Here is a 22,255-nt window from a genome sequence, read left to right as displayed (position 1 = left end):
AAAATCTTTCCATTTTGTACAACTCCTTGGAACTCCAGTCTACTTGCTAGATGGGATGCTGCCCATTCTTGAATGGCTTAATAAAGCCAGTTAGATCTTCAAATCTATTTAGTTGAATTTTGTTTTTATAAATACTTTTATACCATCAAATGTACTATATGCATGCTACCATCAAAGTGTATTTCCAGCGTGAGAGGATTTTAACTATTATTTTCCATTGACAGCAGAAATAATCCAGATTCTATTTTTTTTTAATTTTTTTTTTAAATTTCTTTTATTTGACAGAGAGAGAGACAGCGAGAGAGGGAACACAAGCAGAGGAAGAGGGAGGCTTCCCGCGGAGAAGGAGCCGGATGAGGGGCTCGATCCCAGGACCCTGGGATCATGACCTGAGCGGAAGAAGGCACACGCTTAACGACTGAGCCACCCAGGCGCCCCAGAAATAATCCAGATTCTAAACAAAATCTCAATCCCCTTGAAAACTTAACTTCGATCTCCATATATTTTACTAATGCACTTGGAAAATAACTTAATTTTAATTATATTTTTTCAAAATATAATATAGCATTTTAATCAGATCCTTTTATATGATAATCATATAGATCATTTCAATAACATGACCAATATTTATTGAATATCTACCACGTACAAAGCATTATGCAGTTGATATGGAGAGAGTTGATACAAATATCAAACACAGTTGATCCTCTAAGGCCCTCAAAATCTAGTAGGGAATAAAGGACTTGGAAAGCAAACTAAAAGCAGACTAGAAATGAAGAGGAGGGGGAATTGCTCTTCTTCTTCTTCCTCCTCCTCCTCCTCCTTCTTCCTTTTTTTTTTTTTTTTTCTGAATAGTATCCTGATACTAATTAATTCAGGAGCCAGCTCCTGAAGAACAGAAAGACTGAGAAATGGGTATAGAATGGCAGAAACTGACTTCTGTAGGACAATATTTTGATATTCAAAGAGACCTGGATATCAAGACGATGAATAAAAGTAGAATAACTCATTTGGGAGAGAGGAAAGATTGCAAATAGGGGAACAATAGCAGAAAAACTGAACAGGTCGCCAGGTGATGGCCAGTTTACAGAGTGACCCACTTAACTTTGTGTTGAAGGATTTTGAGGTATGTCACTGAAAGTCTGACTAGAAGAATGTTGGAGGTATCATAATACTGAACATAGAATTCAATGATCCACCTTTTTAATTGTGCCTTCTCTTACGGCGGCACATGTTGAAAAATTGAAACTACAATATCCCAGAATCCTTTACACCTTAGGTTTCAATATCCAAATTAATTTTCTTCATATAGATGCACTTACAATTGATTCTGAAGATGAAAATTAATGAGGCTTTTCTCTCTCCATTGGGTGTTGCTGCAATGCATGTTCATTGACGCACTGGGCATTTCTGTAACAGCGTTACAGGGTCACGTTACTAATTGTGGGTGTCAAGAGGCAGTTGCCACAATAATAGTGATAGCTCTCTAAGTACTTAATTATAGCTCTAAAAGAGCTCTCTCAATTCTTTCTGATACTGGCAGAGGTGGTATTCCCTAATGGGCCATTTCAGTGGTATGGTGCCGAGACTTAGGTGACTTGGCGGCTCAGGGTGGGGCGCACATCTGCAACTTACCAGAAATGTTTGTGAGCATCTAATTTCTTGTATGAAGTCACTTTTTTTTTATTTATTTACTTATTTTTAGAAGATTTTATTTATTTATTTGAGATGGAGAGCAAGAGAAGAGAGCACAAGCAGGGAGGAGGGGCTTGATTCCTGGACCCTGGGATCATGACCTGGGCTAAAGGCAGATGCTTAACTGGCTGAGCCACCCAGCCACCTCTGAAGTCACTTTTTATACAGATAAATAAAGTGGTTTATGCTTTTTGCCCCTAAGATCTATATGATCAATAATATAAAAAGATTTTCGTTGATGTTCCACATTTTTTTCCAGAGGGAATTTTGGAAAACCGTGCTTGAACTCTGTCCACTCAAGACTAAGATGACTACTGATAATATTGGTATACCCCTTTGTAGAGTTTGTCTCTATCAAAAATTTTGGCTAAATAAATTATTGATTATTCTTTCAGTTTTAATCCTATGGGTTAAATAGCATGCAGTTTCAGTGTGCTGTATTCTATTTCAATAATCAATAATGTTCCACACAGTAAAACCTTAATGTTCTAGAAATCTCAGGGAATAAGACTTCTAGCCAAAAGATTTTTCTGATAGCCAAGGACATTAGTTATGAGAATATTATGTATTTACATATGTAAGTATAATAGCTATTATCCAATCACATAATTAAACTTAGCATTGTTGAAAATAGGAAAAATATTTTCAAAAAACCCACAAAGTGAGAATCTCATAATTCAGTTTCACAAATATACATGCTACCAATTTTTAGTACATGTATCATCCTTTGCAAATGGGTATTTATTTTTACATTGCTTTATTACTTACATTTTATTTTTTTAATTACTTTAATTCTAAATGTAAGTCATAAGACTTGGACCATGTCTCATGTTACATAATAAATATGTAAAATTAATAACTATCTTTTATTTGCTAACTATTGCATTGTTTTAAACTTATAATAAATGATATTGTGATATTTCTGGGATATTTAAATATAAAATACCTAATGGATATTGTTCGAACTATAATCCATGTGCATCTATGGCTGTGAAATAGATATATATGTGTGATATAGTATTCCTCGATAAATCAGGGACAGCCTGTGAATAGTTATTATCATGACATACTATAGATAGAGATAAAGTTAATACATGGCATAGAAATCAGTGTCTAATGATGTCACTTCTTTGAAAAAAAAATCTTTAATCTCTTATACTCCAAAGGGGGTTCTTCTTCATTTTTGACCTTAGGGTTTGTTGGTTTCTTTTTATTTTTTTTTAAAGATTTTATTTATTTATTTGAGAGAGAGAGAATGAGAGATAGAGAGCACGAGAGGGAAGAGGGTCAGAGGGAGAAGCAGACTCCCTGCTGAGCAGCGAGCCCAATGTGGAACTCGATCCCGGGTCTCCAGGATCATGACCTGAGCTGAAGGCAGTCGCTTAACCAACTGAGCCACCCAGGCGCCCAGTTTGTTGGTTTCTTAGAATCATTCAAAGCATCTTTAAACTCTGAACACTAGTTCAATATACCAGAGGCATTTCCCATTTTGTATATCTGCCCTCTATCTTTTTAACACTGTATATTATTAATGAGGAATCAGGAGATAGCATTGTCTTTTTTTTTTTTTAATGCATACCAATGAGTCAGGCTTATTCAATGTCATAAAGATACCTCAAAGTAAAATAAAAACTTTTACTTTTCATTTCTGTTAAAGTCAAAAAAATATTTTGCTTGGCTTCAAGGGTAGGCTTTCATAAACTTTCCTAAGCCCACCTTGTAAATTAATACTGAAACACAGTTTTGGAAGAGATTTAGCTGTATGTAGATTGCAGCCTACTAACAAACCAATCACAAGTAAACTCAGTAAAAGACGTTTTATATGAGCACCAGACCTATATTGTATTGTTTATTTTCTTTGTTAAACTTTTATTTTGAGATGATTTCAAACTTACAGAAAAAGTAGTAAGAATAAGACAAAGCCTTTTTAGGGGCACCTGGGTGGCTCAGTCGTTAAGTGTCTGCCTTCGGCTCAGGTCATGATCCCAGGGTACTGGGATCGATTCCCGCGTCGGGTTCCCTGCTTGGCAGGAAGCCTGCTTCTCCCTCTCCCACTCCCCCTGCTTGTGTTCCTGCTTTTGCTCTCTCTCTCTGTCAAATAAATAAATAAAATCTTAAAAAAAAAAAGACAAAGCCCCTTTATATCTTTTACAAGGTTCTCAAATTGTTAACATCATACCACATTGGCCTTATCATTTTCTGTATATAATTATATGTATCATTTTTTCTTGACCATTCTAGAGTAGTGTGCATTTTCTTAAAACAAGTACATTCTCCTCATAACCACAAAAGGATTATTAAAATTAGGGAATTAACGTTGATATCATACTATCATTTAGTCTATAGATCCCATTTAAATTTACTCAGTTTTCTCATTTGCATCCTTCAGAAATTCAGGATCCAATGGGTTAAGATGTGTTATTTTCACTGTTTTTTTAGATGTACCAATTGTCTCAGATTTGGCAGCAGAAACAACCTTAAATTGAATCTTGTGTCCTTTGACATTATAGCATGATATCTCTTATTCTTTGATCATGGCCTTTCTTCTAGCACAAAAAAGGATATTCTAGGTATAGCTTATACTTCTCTTAACCTAGATCTGGAATCAGTCATTTCTCCAAAAACTTTGGTTTCTTTTATTAGAGAACTAAATTTAGAAACTGATATACATATGATAGTTTTGCTCATCGATACTGGGGTATTATTGCCCCTGGGGTGTCTGCAGGCAAAGATGGAAAATATGTTTGTATAATCATACACACATATCCACATATTTGCCTATATCGACTCTATATGTATATTTATAGATAAATATGTTAAAAAATGAGTTCACACCAATATTCTCAATATTGATTAAACTTTAAAGATTTTTTATTCTACCTTTCTCCTTTCCATGTTTGTTACTCTCTTCTCCAGCAATGAGAAACATAACTCCCATTATCCCCAAGGTAATGATGAGGCCTCATGACTATTTTAACACTTTAATCAAAAGATTGAATTGGTTAATTAAAAAGACAATAAAATCTGTCCACTTGCTCTTCCCCCTCCCTTTTTCTGTGCTTGGCATTAAGGCTTGAATGTCCCATGTTCAATAGAAATTGGGTGGAGAGTGTGGTCAGCCTAATGGGCTATGTACAATCAATACTGAGGCCCACATGGTCAATCCATATTTACTGAGTATAAGGCCTAAGATGTTCTTCTTGGTGTTTTGGGGAGTGGCTTAGATCTAATTATATTCATGTGCTTTTTCATTTTTATTAGTATGATTTAACCTCATCTTGTTAAATGTTAAGAAACGTTTTTTCTTATCTGTCTTCTCATCAGTCGTTCTTTTCTGACTTTTGTCCATCATGATGTCTGTTCTTACGCTGCTTTGTGACCTTTCTGTTCTGTGATGTCAGCTTGAGTGCTGGATAGCACAATATTACAGTCATGGTGTGGCACTGCCCAGAGCACCTGCAAATGACCTGATCCTGGTCCATGGTTCCTACCTATGTACATTCTTGAAATTAGATCAAGGAGAAAAGTTTGATTAATAATATGTGTATATATGCATATATGCACACATCACAAGCACTAAAGAAGGGAACAAAATAATAGAAAGACAGAAAACCCTCCTATTTGTCCAACTTTGCCATGCCAGGCTGTTGTCTGTCCCTAACAGATGTGTTCCTTATTAGTTTCTTAACAATTTCTGGGTAATTTTGTACATGCTTTATGCTCTTTCTCCACCATACGCAGGAGAAGTATAGCTCTGAACTTTGGTAAGAAAGTTGTTATTTTCTCTCTCCTAGGCCCTATTCTTATTTCTTCCTCTTTCCACCTGCTTTCTTCAGTTCAATCACTATCATCTATGACCCACACCTCGAAGCAGCATAATCCTTTTGTTAGAGCAAAAAGCAGACATAGTAGCAATTTGGGATACATGAATGGAATCATTAAAGCATCACTCCTACTGCGAAATCACAAACATATGGGTATCACTAGAATCCATCTCATATTTATTTGTTTTCTATATGATGCTCTCATTCCACTTCTCACATAATAACATTTATTTACATACCTATCACATGTCTATTTATAGTACTAGTAATGAAGCCAGTAGGGGAGGGATCAGGAAAATGCTTTTCATGTGTTGGGAATGGAATTTTATTTTTTATTTTCTTTCTTTACTTTTTTGTTAATTCTTTCTAATAGTACATATGGACTGTATCTTTTATATCTTTAAGCCCAGATGCTGACACAGTACCTAGAAGAGAACCTAGTAAGATCTCAGTAAGTATCAAATATTTCACTAATTACTGGATAGGTCTGGATTAATATATTATTAACTGCCTTGATAAAAATTATTTCAGCACAGCCCAACATGGTGGAGTAAATCAGAGCAAGAGTATGTTCTGGAAGGATCTCGCTGATATTAGAAAGGGAAGGAACAAGATTTGAACTTGATTTCTATTCACATATAAAATTTCTTTTAAAAAGTCTTTATAGGGGTATCTAGGTGGCTCAGTCTTAAACTTTGGACTCTTGATTTCGGCTCAGTTCATGATCTCAGGGTCATGGGATCAGGCTCTGAGCTCAGTGGAGAGTCTGCTTGAGAATTCTCTCCCTCTGTCCCTGTGTGCATGTGTGCACGTTCTCTCATCTCTCTTTCTAAAATAAATAAATAAATATAAAAAAAAAGTCTTTCTGGCTCTAATTACTGAGTTTTTAGAAAAATATCTTCTGGCTCTTCAGATTGGTGGCCTATAGTTAAGTTTTTATATTTTTACCAGGTTCTTGTTTTTGGTGGTTTAATTTTTCCCTCTATATTGTAAGAGCTTTAGGATTGATCCTGAAGAGCCTCCATTTCATTGGTGAGACTCTGGGAGTAGAATACAAAAAGGGACCTAGAATTTGTTCTAAAACCAGATTCATAGAAGATACTGTCTGGTTATTTGAAGCCCCAAAGCAATGCCTTTAAAATTTCATTAAAGGTATTAGGGTAATTTTTTTTTCTCTAGTAATAATTACCTAGCAGGGAACTATAATCATTATAAATTATTGCATTAAATGTAATAAATTTTCATTTTCTTTTGATAGAACTGATCTCATCTTTACACGTATATTGCTAAAATGCTGGCTTAAAGGTGATATTGATCCATAATAATATTTGAAATCAGTATACACAGCCTCAAGAAATGGGTAAAAGAATAAAATAAGCCATCTCCCTATCCCATTTCTAATCCATGCAATTGAAAATAGGTGAATTTTCATTTTATAACACAGACCTAACCCACCTTATTTTAAATTCATTGTAGGAGCTTGACTTGCAAGACAAAATTCATAGAATATTTTAAAGTCCTATTGCTGTGGAGATTTATGCAAATTCCTTATGGAAATATAGACATAACTTTTCCTTCATCAATAATGATGCATATTTTCCTGTGAAATATAGGCTGGACCTCACCATCACCATATGAGACTTTTCCAGTGTAGTCATTGTATAAAAAGCATTGGTGGCATTTCACTGAAAAAAAAATAGCCTCATATTAATTTAATGTTTCAAATGACGTTAGGACTTTTAAACAGTGGGTTTGGTCATAGACCTAAAATTCTTTCTTTTCTCTATGAGGATGAGGGAAGGAGAAGAGATGGGTAGCAGGGGTCAGAAATTAAAGTAAGTTTTAATAAACATACAGGTTATTAAGAAACTTTACTCAAATTAAGGATCCATCAATGACAGGAATAACAGGGTGTTTTTTTGTTGTTGTTGTTGTTGTTTTTACAAGACTTCTATCTAAAATGCACAGTGATGGGCGCCTGGGTGGCTCAGTTGGTTAAGCGACTGCCTTCGGCTCAGGTCATGATCCTGGAGTCGCGGGATCGAGTCCCGCGTTGGGCTCCCTGCTCGGCAGGGAATCTGCTTCTCCCTCTGACCCTCTTCCCTCTCGTGCTCTCTGTCTCTCATTCCCTCTCTCTCAAATAAATAAATAAAAAATCTTTTAAAAAATAAATAAATAAATAAAATGCACAGTGATAGTGTATTTTGACTATTCATCTTCCACTCTAAATTAAAGTTATGGTTTTGAACACTAGGGAATGTCAGTGAATGAAGTAATCAACAATAAAATAGGAAGGAACCTGTTCTGCAAACCTTTTCTCAAGTGACTTTTGGAATAGAATCTATGCAATAGAATTTTTTTCCTTTTCTTTGACGAGGGAAGGAAAAGAAAATACAAACCTTAAAAATTATCATATTAAAACACATATGGCAGACAGCCTCTTTTTCCTTACCAAATATATTTTTGACAGGAGAAGGAAAGGGCTGGAATCTGTGAGGGCAAGTAGACATGTACATTTTAAGTTCTATTACACTGATTGATTTCATAAAAGTTAACAAGCTATTTAAAAATTATACACTATTCACTTATCTCCTTGTACTCTTCACCAGATGGCCCCCAACAAAGGAGACATGCCATCAATCATCCTGTGTCTTGCCCAGCGCTTTTCCTGTCCCACTTTTCTCGTGCCTTTCGGCGCCATTTGCCACTGTGGCATCTCTACATGTCTGTGTGCTGAAACAGTCAGCTGCCGTCACTTGGCTTCCTAAGACACTTGGCTTAAACTTCAGTCTCTCTCCTTCAGAAAAGCTAGGCACCACGCATCATGTCCACATGCTCATGTCAATATGCGTAGAATTTGGAAAAGGGGGCATTGGTGCTGAACTGTCTCTCCATTTTTTACAAGCATCCTTTGGTCCATAGCGATTCTCAAAAGTTAGGTTTTCTGGTGCATCTTTTCTTGATGCAACTTAATTTGATGGTTTGGATCGATAAACTCTTGCATTCAGAAGCATCTCCAAGATTTTGACAATCCGTACCAATTAAGTTCAGATGTGTCAACAAAGTGACCCATCTGACAGGAGCTTGTCAGTGGTTTGACAACAAGTTGCTCCTGTTGCATGAATTATAGACATGATCAATCCCCAAAGGGGTCCTTCAAAAGGGCAATAGCAGCAACATATTGGAAGGATAGAAAATTTTAAATTTAAAGGAGAGGGAAATTAACTTTCACTAAGTTAACAAATGCCTACACTCTTTTGATTACTAGTAGATATTAGTTTGCACTTAGGAAACTATTCTGTCTAAGTGAACAGATGCTACTTGCAAATGTTAGTGCATCAAAGTTGAAAAACATCATAAACATAGAATTCTAATCATCTTTTGGCTGGAAGAGAGGGTTTGGTCTATTTGAAAATGAGTTAAAACACATTAGAGACTGGACTATTTACAATAATAAGATGCTTTGCATAACCTGTTCCTTTTACAGATGATACATTTTATCCGACTTTGGCCTGTTTGTTAGTCGCAGTGGTTTGGCTTTCTTTTCTCTCTGTCAGGAACTGTGAGTACTATTCACTTTGTTCTTACCACAGTCTACCTTGTGATCCCACATTTATGTGTATAAAGATGCATCTATATAAGACACAGGCCAATGCAAAATGGGAATGTTGGACCCCCTGTCCAAAAATTACTAAGATTTTTAAGATGGCAGCAGAGTATTAAGCCAAACATAGGTCATCATGTCCTTGTGCATCATATTCTTTCTCACTCCAGTTTAAAAATCTTTTTGAAGACAGATGTTCTCTTTCTTCTTTTAGTTATTTTGAATATTATACATGAATATGCTTTAAAAATCACAATGTATCAAAGAACATATAATGAAAATTGAGCTACTTTCTTTCCCAAAACCCTTATCATATTGTCCAGGGAGTATCATCCTCAATAGAGTCTTGCATGGGCTGTGCCTTGTGCATAATGTCTTTCCACTTCATAGAAATGAAATAAATATTTGTTGCTTGTTATATCAGACTGTGTATTCTGGATATAGCAGCAATGGCAGCAAGTCATTGACTGAGAAAATGCTTGACAGTTAAGCTGGAAAGGAGACCTAAATATGCACTTTCATTTAATGAGTGAACACAGAATATCAATAGTTTTCTCTTAATACTAATTGTGTTCATTTATAATGCTCAGTGAAAATTAATTTTAAGAGATACTAATTATATTGTACCCACATAGAATTCACTGTTGGCTTCATAATGGGACTTGTTTGACAAAAATCAACTGAAATAAAGGCATATTTGGGTTCCCGTAACAGTGAACCTTATTAATTTGCATTAAACTGTTTGCATTAGATTAGGTTAAAATAAAACACAGTTGAAAAGTCCTACTATGTAACAGAAAATTTAATTACATCCTCAGGACATACCCTTGCATTAGGGTTTGTCATCACAATTTTATAGACAAGAACATGAAGTCTTAGAAAATGGAGGGAACTAGCCTGGGGTCACTGAAGCAAGTAAATGGTTTCTAAGTCTGTACACATTATAGTTCTTACACAGTCCCTTGAATTTCCATGTTACAGAAAACTTAAAATAGTTCATCCAATATTTACCTCAGTTACTCAGTTATTATAAGCCTCCTAAGTAAACTGGTAATTGTACTACTCAGCAAATTGTATCTCTTGTATTTGGAAAAAAAATATAATCTCATTAGAATTCATCAATGCTAATAAAGTGTGTGAAAGGGGGAAATCAACACAGCTAATGTGTAAACCAGAAAAACAAAGACAGAAGGAGATAAAAAGAAATGACCTGGAGCCCTGTCTGCAAACAATATTTATTTACCTATATGCCGGATTCATATTGTGCCTTCCTTCTGAAGAGCTGGTGTAAGATCTTGCATGTGGTATGCTTTGAAAGAGAAATTTGTGAAATCAGCCTGGGCTTGGGGGTGGATAACCTTGAACAACGAATTCCAAGCACTTGGTGGATGTGAAAGAGCCTACTGCTACCGTGAATGGATAATTAACATTTACTGAGAAGTTAACACATTTACAGGTGTGTTGCCTGCTCCCTTTCTCTCTTTTTCCCCTTCCTGTTAAAAAATGAAGCTTTTAGTGGTGATGACGTGGTGTCCGGATGGTTATGGTTAAAAGGAACGGTGGGTAATCTGTAGTCTTTTCTAACAGGAGCACTTGCAAAGACTACCCATTATTTCAAGCCCTAGGGGGATAAAATGATCTTTTGCATCATTTCTGAAGTGTGAAATGAGAAATGTATCTTTGGCAGTGTTTAGATTTCTAACCACATGAAGGATTGGAAGTGTTTTTGTTCCAATGTAAAATGAGAAGATGGTGTGATTTCAAAATACTTATGTCTGGGGAAAGGGTTGAAAAACAGCATTTTCTTCCCTCAGGTTGTTTTTATTCCCAAATGGGCCATTTATTTATTTACTTACATATTTTCTAATTTTTTTCAAGGTCTACCGCATGTAAAACCATGAGAATAAACAGAAATATTTTTAAGGTATGGCCCAGACCTCAAAACAAAATAAGGCAAAGATAAGTAGAAATGATCCAAGGAAATGTATATCGTGGTGAGATGCTATTTGAAGCAGCAAAGATGGACAATATATACTATAATGGGCTGAGTATGGAAATAAGTAGTCTCAATGCCCACACTGAAATGCCTCTTTGGGTTTTTCTGGAGAAAAGATAATCTTATAGAGAAGTCACAAAAAACATTTTGACAAGCCATCTTTCAGATTTCTGGTGTTTCCATGAAGGAATTTAGACATAAGGGGGCATGGGCAGGAAGGTGTAAATATATTGCACTAAATGTAATCACAACTGTAAGCGTAAAGGGGGCATCCAGCTGACACGACTCTGGAGAAATTGGTCTTGTTTATAATTATATATATTTCTCTCTGAGAATAACTTAACAGTGCTCACTCCAGGATGGATTCTATGCTGTTGTTAACCAAATTAACAATAATATTGTTTATTCTTGTTTGATACAGTGCTTCAAATCCTAAAACTAATTTTTCTTTGACACTAACATCTAATTTACTTGGAAAAAAGCTATTGTCACACTTGTTCTCTATTCCTTTCCTTTTCAGTGAATAAATTTATTATAAGAAGCATTGTTTCAGTATTAAGGTAAATACACTCTGATAGAGCTCATTATGTTTTAATCTTTTATTACTGTTAATGCAAACAGTAGCACATAAGTTGCTGATGAAAAAAGTAGGATTTTGTAAGAATGTTCTGGGAATTCTTTTACATGTCCAATTAGGGAAGACAAAAATACTATATATATATATACACACACACACACACACACACATATCAGATTTAATCTTCTTAAAATAGTGATGCATTTCTATCTCTTCCTGCCTCAAAAACCTTCCATGTCCAACTAAAGTTCACAGAATAAATCTTGGATTCCTAACCCTGGTCATCAGCACTTCTTGCAGTTTGATCCGAATTTGATTATTGCTGTGCTCTTTGTTTGTTTGTTTCTTTGCACATTAAGCTCTAGGATAACTGAGCTCATTGGTGCACACTTGCCCCTGCCTGGAATATGCTTCTTCCAGATTTCCTTATGTTCAAATTCAATCTGCATTTTTATGCCCAGATAAAATTTCAACTCATCCCAAATCCTTTCATTTATCTCTACTTTAAATAATCTTGCCTTCCTCTGAACTTACATTGTACTTTATCTGAACTTCTTTATGGCATTTGTCACTTTCAACGTCGTATAATAGTTTTTGTTTTGTTTTGCTTTGTTTTTACGTAACACCCAGAACACATTATTTATATACATGTTATTTTCCTCTCTCTCTCAAGATAATAAGTTCAATGAGGCTCATGTCTAAACTGTCACTGTATCTGACATAGAAGCAAGCCATTTGCTTTTTACTTAGAAGGTATGCAGTAGATATTTTTTTAAGTAAATGAATGAATAGAGATTAATGTTATAAATGAATGAACGGGCAGGTTGCAGTTCAGTGATCTTCCCAAAATCACAGATGAAATCTGAAGAGGAAGTGAAAGTAAAAATTTTGATTCAGTATATACAACAATTCAAAAAACATCCATGGAAGTAAATATTAATTCACTAAATATTCTACATGAACTTTTGACCTAGTATGGACCAATCATCATTTTAGGGGGAGACTCAATACATCCCCACTTCCCCAGCCTTAACCATGATTTTCACAAGAAAGTTGTTTCTTTATTACCCTGAGGATTACACAATATATGGAATTACTTGAATACAGAAATTTGTAATTTAAATAATTTAGAAACTAACAGCTCATATTTGGAGGTTCAAAAGTCTTTATTAAGAATTTTGTGGTTTGATTTTTTTTTTCATTTTTGTATAAGTCAGTCTCTTCTAGAAATGTTCCAATCTCAAGAGAAATACAAAGCTATTGGTATTTCATTTCATCTAACCCACAGAATCCTTGACATTTGGTGGAAGAGCTTATTTTTTTAAAGATGTCATGCCCTATTTCAGTTACATGTTTCACTACAATTTGCTCTTCTGTTTTCTTTTTAATAAGGGGAGAGGAAAATGGTGGTTATTCATAATTAGGGCATCACAGAGACTATTTTATTGTCCAATTTAATAGGTCAAAGTAGAATACCTAGATTTGCCCTTTTGCTCTTACTGCTCCTATTCCAGTCCAGTTCTTTCACTATTTCAACTTGGAAGTAACAAAATGATCTGAAGCTTAAGGCAAAATCCCTGTCTTTTTAGCAAACATTTGAATAGCACCAGGGAAAGTATTATTATTTTGTTTATTGTTAATACTTGGCATTGACTTTCCAGATTTTTTTTTTCTTCCAGAATCTTCCATCTCTCTCCTCCATTCCCATTCTTGGTTTTCTAGCTTTAAGGTAGAGATGAGATATTAGAAAACATGTAGGTTTGATTTTACATTTTATAAATTAAGAAACTGAAGCTCAGGTGACATGAGCTCCTTAAGTCACACAGCTATAAATCCCTCTGATTCATTTTTGAGTGGGTGTATTGATTAGATGGAAAGTTGGTTGGTAGCAGTGAATTGAGAAGAAAGAGTCAAAGCCATTTGGGTCTATGTCAGAAAAGAAACAAAAGCCAGGAAAATATGGAAGATTTTACATATTTTAGGGTCAGAAAGGTAAAATGAATCAAGGACATGGTGAGAGTTTGATCAGACATAAATAAATTTTGATTAAAAGCATAATGACTACCATTTGCCCTAGCTAATCAATTCACACTGGAAAAAAAAAAAAACTTGAAGAAAAATAAGATAGTAATTGTAGATGGAGACATATAGATGATGTTATTTTAATTCAGCAAAAAGAATGGGAAGGCTTGGAGATGATATTTACCCCAGATTAAAGATGAGATCATAAGAGAATAAGAATTTGAGTCATGTATTCAAAAAAATGTACTTTGAGTCTGTACCCTCCAGAGATTTGGACCACTGCAGATCTGCTTTTTCCACTCATAGATTCTGTTCAGTGCATAGTTCATGTAGTTGTATATATGGAGTAGCTCATCTTTTCTATCCACTGGGTTTTCTTCCCAGAAGGAACATTTACCTAGGAATTATCAGAAACCTATTCTCCTGGTGGCATGTGCTTTCTGGCTTCATATCAAAACAACTGTGGGGGCACCTGGGTGGCTCAGTTGGTTAAGTGTCTGCTTTTGGCTCAGGTCATGATCCCAGGGTCCTGGAACTGGGCATCAGGCTCCCTGCTTGGTGGGGAGCCTGCTTCTCCCTCTCCCTCTGCCCCTCTTCCCATGCTCTCTCTCTCTCTCTCTCTATCTCAAATAAATAAATAAAATCTTAAAACAAAACAAAACAAAAAAACTGCAGTATTCTGTCCCTTAAGAATCTTCCAGGCATATTGAAAGTAAAAATGGGGGTGCCTAGGTGGCAGTTGCTTGAACTTTTGATTCTTGGTTTCAGCGCAGGTCATGATTTTAGGATTATGAGATCAGGCTCCGCAGTCAGCGCAGAGTCTGCTTAGTTTCTCTCCCCGGCTCTTTTTCCCTCTGCCCCTCCCCCCTCTTTAAAATAAATAAATAAATATTTTTAAAAAATTAATTGATTTAAAAAAAAGAAAGTAAAAATGAAAGCTAACATTCCTGATATCCTGATATCCTTGACCCCCAACTCAATCTCCCATGTATTCCTCCTGGTAGTATTAGTGATCTGACAGCAACCTAAGTGTAGCATCATGGCCAGTGTGCATGGAGTGGATTGGACTGGTCAAGCTATTCCCTCTTTTACAGATATTTTCTGGATTTGAATAAAGCTTGTATAGTTGATCAATTCCAGAAAGTCAAGAAGTATGAGATGCTGGCTCTCATACTTCCAAAAGGGATAGGACCCTTTTGAAATAATTTTTAATTTAAATTTACTGATCATATATTTAGATTTACCCAATTTCTCAATCCTTTCCTTCATTCTGTCAGTCACATGGTCCCAAATTTTTACACATTTGTCCTCAATTATAGCCTTTTAAGGATAATGATTCTATATATTTCACCATAATAATATATAAAAAGTATATGAAATAATTTTAAATCCATTCCCAACTATGTGTACAGTTTTATAAAGATTTACTTAATTATTTAACCTATTTCCATTTATTTACCAGTTAAATTTAAACAAATTAAATAAATTATATAGCACTGAGTGAACATATTTTATGTTAAATGAACTTCTCTTTTACAATTAAAATGAAAAATGGTACTAAGTATGGTTACAAAACAACAAAAGATAGATCTCAACTTCATTTGGAATCATTTAAAGACTTTATATACAGCAACATTTTAGGTGCAAGAGATTTTATTTTACTTTAATATGTCATATATTAATTTATTTGTATTTTAATTGATAAGATTCAGTAAAGCAAAATGCCATACAGAAAAAGCATTCAATTCTCTAAATATTCTGAGTGATCAATTCTTTTTTGGTTCACTAAATGCACCAGGGTTGTTTCTTGTGTTGTATTTGATCAACACAATAGAAAAAAATGATTTTCTGATGGAATACTGTGTATGTCTAGCTTCCAATTAAAATCTATGCAGATATATTTCAGTACTTGACGTAAGCTTAATGCTATACTTTCAGAAAGTTAGTTGATTAAAATAAGTGAGGGGCGCCTGGGTGGCTCAGATGGTTAAGCGTCTGCCTTCGGCTCAGGTCATGATCCCAGGGTCCTGGGATCGAGCCCCACATCAGGCTCCTGGCTCAGCAGGGAGTTTGCTTCTCCCTCTCCCTCTGCCTCTCCCACTGCTCATGCTCTCTCTCTCTCTCTGAATCTCTGTGTCTCAAATGAATAAATAAAATCTTTAAAAAAAATTTAAAAAAATAAAATAAGTAAGTGTAAAGAAACCAAATCAATCCTGAGCACATTCCTTAGCATGTTAACAGATTTTGAAATAGAGAGAATGCTAAAATGAAATTATAAATTATATCAAATTATATTATAATTAAATTATATCGAATCCAAGTTGATAAAATAATCATTTGTATTTCTATAAATGCAGTTAAAGTTTGCATTAGCGACAGAACAATCGTATCTTATAAAATCACTCTACCTTGTGGTATATTTCATCGTTAACACTTACACATGAGAGAATATTCATTTGATTAGTAATGACACATCCAAGTGGAAGGTGCATAATTGTAGACCCTCTCCTCTTTCATCCTCTTTTGTCACCTTTTTTAAGGAAAATTAGAAGGGCTTTTCTGATTGGTAAATTTGGGAAGAATAAATTAAACATGCTTACCTCCACTACTCCTTTCTGCTGACACAGGTTGTTTTGTGCATAGTATTTAAAGAAAATACAGAGAGCTTTAGTTGATATGAATAGTTTATTGAATGAAAAACAAACCCTTCACAAACCCAATATTGATATGAAACTCAGAAGCATGATGTTACAGGATGGCTTCCAAAGTGAAGATGAGCAAGTTGTTTAACCTTTACAATGATAGGTTATTACAATGGCATTCCATTTTCCAGACAGCAGGGGATTGGTTAAAAGTGATTATCTTTTACCATTATAGCGAGATGACCTAAGTTTTTTCTTTTTTTATGATTATCAGAGGCATTTACAAGAAATAGCCTAAGTTAAATTTCACTTATGTTCATGAAATAAACTAGAATTAGTTTTGCTTATGTGGCTTTAAAGGGTTTTTTGTGCTTGGGGGATTTTCAGGCCAGGTCTCCATTTTATTTTATTTTAACAAAGGGAAGTCCTTCAAAGTGGGTAATTCTTCCCGATTCTGGGATTCATTGTTAGGAGAATACTAGGCTTTCATATCTAAGGTCATGTCCTTTAACCTAGCTTCTGTCAGTTAAAAAAAAAAGAAGAAGAAAAGAAGAAGAAAGAAATAAAGAAACCAAATTTGATTTTTATCAGTCTTTCCTTTTCAATATATTTCAGTTTGGCCTCATTTTTTTTTTTCTTTTACTACTCAATAGAAAATAAATCACTGCCTATCTTTTGTAGACTATGCTTTTTGTTGACCAATGTATTTTTTCTCCCAAAGTGTGTTCTGTGTTTCACAAAGCTACACAAGTATTTGTTTTTTTGTTGTTGTTGTTCTTTTTTATTTTTAAAGATTTTATTTATTTGCTTGACAGAGAGAGAGATAGCAAGAGCAGGAACACAAGCAGGGGGAGTGAGAGAGGGAGAAGCAGACTTCCCGCCGAGCAGGGAGCCCGACGTGGGACTCGATCCTAGGATCCTGGGATCATGACCTGAGCCAAAAGCAGACGCTTAACGACTGAGCCACCCAAGCGCCCAACTACACAAGTATTTGTTGTGAATACTGCAGAATTCACTAAAAGATTACATAGTTTTCCATGATAAGATTTCAGGTGTTAATAAAAATATCTGAATTTCTTTCTTTTTTTTAATAATTTTTATTGTTATGTTAATCACTATACATTACATCATTGGTTTTTGATGTAGTGTTCCATGAGTCATTGTTTGTGCATAACACCCAGTGCTCCACGCAGACTGTGCCCTCTTTAATACCCATCGCCAGGCTAACCCATCCCCCCACCTCCCTCCCCTCTAGAACCCTCAGTTTGTTTTTCAGAGTCCATCGTCTCTAATGGTTCGTCTCCCCCTCTGAATTACTCCCCTTCATTCTTCCCCTCCTGCTATCTTCTTCTTTTTTTTTCTTAACATATATTGCATTATTTGTTTCAGAAGTACAGATCCGTGATTCATCAGTCTTGTACAATTCACAGTGCTCACCATAGCACATACCCACCCCAATGTCTATCACCCAGTCACCCAATCCCTCCCACCCCCCACCATTCCAGCAACCCTCAGTTTGTTTCCTGAGATTAAGAATTCCTCATATCAGTGAGGTCCTACGATACATGTCTTTCTCTGATTGACTTATTTCACTCAGCATAACACCCTCCAGTTCCATCCACGTCGTTGCAAATGGCAAGATCTCATTCCTTTTGATGGCTGCATAATATTCCATTGTGTATATATACCACTTCTTTATCCATTCATCTGTTGATGGACATCTTGGCTCTTTCCACAGTTTGGCTATTGTGGACATTGCTGCTATAAACATTGGGGTGCACGTACCCCTTCGGATCCCTACATTTGTATCTTTGGGGTAAATACCCCGTAGTGCAATTGCTGGATCGTATGGTAGCTCTATTTTCAACTGTTTGAGGAACCTCCATACTGTTCTCCAGAGTGGTTGCACCAGCTTGCATTCCCACCAACAGTGTAGGAGGGTTCCCCTTTCTCCGCATCCCCGCCAACATCTGTCGTTTACTGACATGTTAATTTTAGCCATTCTGACGGGTGTGAGGTGGTATCTCATTGAGGTTTTGATTTGGATTTCCCTGATGCCGAGCAATGTTGAGCACTTTTTCATGTGTCTGTTGGCCATTTGGATGTCTTCTTTGGAAAAATGTCTGTTCGTGTCTTCTGCCCATTTCTTGATTGGATCATTTGTTCTTTGGGTGTTGAGTTTGATAAGTTCTTTATAGATTGTGGATACTAGCCCTTTATCTGATATGTCATTTGCAAATATCTTCTCCCATTCTGTCGGTTGTCTTTTGGTTTTGTTGACTGTTTCTTTTGCTGTGCAAAAGCGTTTTATCTTGATGAAATCCCAATAGTTCATTTTTGCCCTGGCTTCCCTTGCCTTTGGCGATGTTTCTAGAAAGAAGTTGCTGTGGCTGAGGTCGAAGAGGTTGCTGCCTGTGTTCTCCTTTAGGATTTTAGTGGACTCCTGTCTCACATTTAGGTCTTTCAACCATTTGGAGTCTATTTTTGTGTGTGGTGTAAGAAAATGGTCCAGTTTCATTCTTCTGCATGTGGCTGTCCAATTTTCCCAACACCATTTGTTGAAGAGAGTGTCTTTTTTCCATTGGGCAATCTTTCCTGCTTTGTCGAAGATTAGTTGACCATAGAGTTGAGGGTCCATTTCTAGGCTCTCGATTCTGTTCCATTGAACTATGCATCTGTTTTTGTGCCAGTACCATACTGTCTTGATGATGACGGCTTTGTAATAGAGCTGGAAGTCTGGAATTGTGATGCTGACAGCTTTGCTTTTCTTTTTCAAGATTCCTCTGGTTATTCGGGGTCTCTTCTGGTTCCATACAAATTTTAGGATTATTTGTTCCATTTCTTTGAAAAGGTGGATGGTATTTTGATGGGGATTGCATGGAATGTGTAGATTGCTCTAGGTAGCACTGACATCTTCACAATGTTTGTTCTTCCAATCCATGAGCATGGAACGTTTTTCCATTTCTTTGTGTCTTCTTCAATTTCTTTCATGAGTATTTTATAGTTTTCTGAGTACAGATCCTTTGCCTCTTTGGTTAAATTTATTCCTAGGAATCTTATGGTTTTGGGTGCAATTGTAAATGGGATCGACTCCTTGATTTGTCTCTCTTCTGTCTTGTTGTTGCTGTATAGGAATGCCACTGATTTCTGTGCATTGATTTTATAGCCTGCTACTTTACTGAATTCCTGTATGAGTTCTAGCAGTTTTGGGGTGGAGTCTTTTGGGTTTTCCACATACAGTATCATATCATCTGCAAAGAGTGAGAGTTTGACTTCCTCTTTGCCGATTTGGATGCCTTTGATTTCTTTTTGTTGTCTGTTTGCTGTGGCTAGGACTTCTAATACTATGTTGAATAGCAGTGGTGAGAGTGGACATCCATGCCACGTTCCTGACCTAAGGGGAAAAGCTCTCAGCTTTTCCCCATTGAGAATGATATTCACTGTAGGTTTTTCATAGATGGCTTTTTGATATTGAGGTATGTACCCTCCATCCCTATACTCTGAAGAGTTTTGATCAAGAAAGAATGCTGTACTTTGTCAAATGCTTTTTCTGCGTCTATTGAGAGGATCATATGATTCTTGTTTTTTCTTTTGTTAATGTATTGTATCACGTTGATTGATTTGCGGATGTTGAACCAGCCTTGCAGCCCAGGGATAAATCCCACTTGGTCATGGTGAATAATCCTTTTAATGTACTGTTGGATCCTATTGGCTAGTACTTTGGTGAGAATTTTTGCATCCATGTTCATCAAGGATATTGGTCTGTAATTCTCCTTTTTGATGGGGTCTTTGTCTGGTTTTGGGATCAAGGTAATGGTGGCCTCATAAAATGAGTTTGGAAGTTTTCCTTCCATTTCTATTTTTTGGAACAGTTTCAGGAGAATAGGTATTAATTCTTCTTGAAATGTCTGATAGAATTCCCCTGGGAAGCCATCTGGCCCTGGGCTTTTGTTTGTTGGGAGATTTTTGATGACTGCTTCAATTTCCTTAGTGGTTATAGGTCTGTTCAGGTTTTCTAGTTCTTCCTAGTTCAATTTTGGTAGCTGATCCATCTCTAGGAATGCACCCATTTCTTCCAGGTTATCTAATTTGCTGGCATAGAGTTGCTCATAATATGTTCTTAGAATTGTTTGTATTTCTTTGGTGTTGGTTGTGATCTCTCCTCTTTCATTCATGATTTTGTTGATTTGGGTCATTTCTCTTCTTTTTGATAAGTCTGGCCAGGGGTTTATCAATCTTGTTAATTCTTTCAAAGAACCAGCTCCTAGTTTCGTTGATCTGTTCTACTGTTCTTTTGGTTTCTAGTTCATTGATTTCTGCTCTGATCTTTATTATTTCTCTTCTCCTGCTGGGTTTAGGCTTTATTTGCTGTTTTTTTCTCTAGCTCCTTTAGGTGTAGGGTTAGGTTGTGTATTTGAGACCTTTCTTGTTTCTTGAGAAAGGCTTGTATTGCTATATGCTTTCCTCTCAGGACTGCCTTTGCTGTTTCCCAAAGATTTTGAACAGTTGTGTTTTCATTTTCATTGGTTTCCATGAATTTTTTTAATTCTTCTTTAATTTCTTGGCTGACCCATTCATTCTTTAGTAGGATGCTCTTTAGCCTCCATGTATTTAAGTTCTTTCCAATTTTCCTCTTGTGATTGAGCTCTAGTTTCAAAGCATTGTGGTCTGAAAATATGCAGGGAATGATCCCAATCTTTTGGTACTGGTTGAGACCTGATTTGTGACCTAGGATGTGATCAGTTCTGGAGAATGTTCCATGGGCATTAGAGAAGAATGTGTATTCTGTTGCTTTGGGATGGAATGTTCTGAATATGGCTGTAAAGTCCATTTGGTCCAGTGTGTCATTTAAAGTCTTTATTTCCTTGTTGATCTTTTGCTTAGATGATCTGTCCATTTCAGTGAGGGGGGTGTTAAAGTCCCCCACTATTATTGTATTTTTGTCAATGTGTCTTTGCTTTTGTTATTAATTGCCTTATATAATTGGCTCTTCCCACATTAGGGGCATAGATATTTACAATTGTTAGATCTTCTTGTTGTATAGATCCTTTAAGGAGGATATAGTGTCCTTCTTCATCTCTTATTACAGTCTTTGTTTTAAAATCTAATTTGTCTGATATAAGGATTGCCACCCAGCTTTCTTTTGGTGTCCATTAGCATGGTAAATGGTTTTCCACCCCCTTACTTTCAATGTGGGGGTGTCTTTGGGTCTAAAATGAGTCTCTTGCAGACAGCATATTGATGGGTCTTGTTTTTTAATCCAATCTGATAGCCTGTGTCTTTTGATTGGGGCATTGAGCCCATTTACATTCAGGGTAACTATTGAAAGATAGGAATTTAGTGCCATTGTATTGCCTGTAAGGGCCGGTTTTATGTTTGCAAATTCCTTTAGTTTTTGTTTGTTCTGGAAGCTTTTTATCTCTCCTTCTATTTTCAATGATAGCCTAGCTGGATATAGTATTCTTGGCTGCATATTTTTCTCGTTTAGTGCTCGGAAGATATCATGCCAGTCCTACAAGAACTATTGAAAGAGGTCCTCTAAGCAAAAAGAGAGCCTAAAAGCAGCATAGATCAGAAAGGAACACAGACAATATACAGTAACAGTCACCTTACAGGCAATGCAATGCTCCACCCCCAAAATATCTGAATTTCTTTGCACCAAGTTTGAAGTGTGGTTAAATTATCCATGTGAATCAGATGCTTTCACTGGAAAATGTTTATGACTTTAATAAAAACAAGAAATATTTCCCTCATTTAATAGTTGAGAAGACTGATGGCTTTCCCAAAGTTATCAAGAAAGTGGGGCGCCTGGGTGGCTCAGTTGTTAAGCATCTGCCTTTGGCTCAGGTCATGATCCCAGGGTCCTGAGATTGAGCCCCCCAATGAGCCCCCCAT

Source organism: Zalophus californianus, chromosome 4, assembly GCF_009762305.2.
Source record: "Zalophus californianus isolate mZalCal1 chromosome 4, mZalCal1.pri.v2, whole genome shotgun sequence".
Classification (NCBI taxonomy): Eukaryota; Metazoa; Chordata; class Mammalia; order Carnivora; family Otariidae; genus Zalophus; species Zalophus californianus.
The sequence above is the reverse complement of the archived record's forward strand: the minus strand, read 5'-3'. Positions refer to the sequence as shown.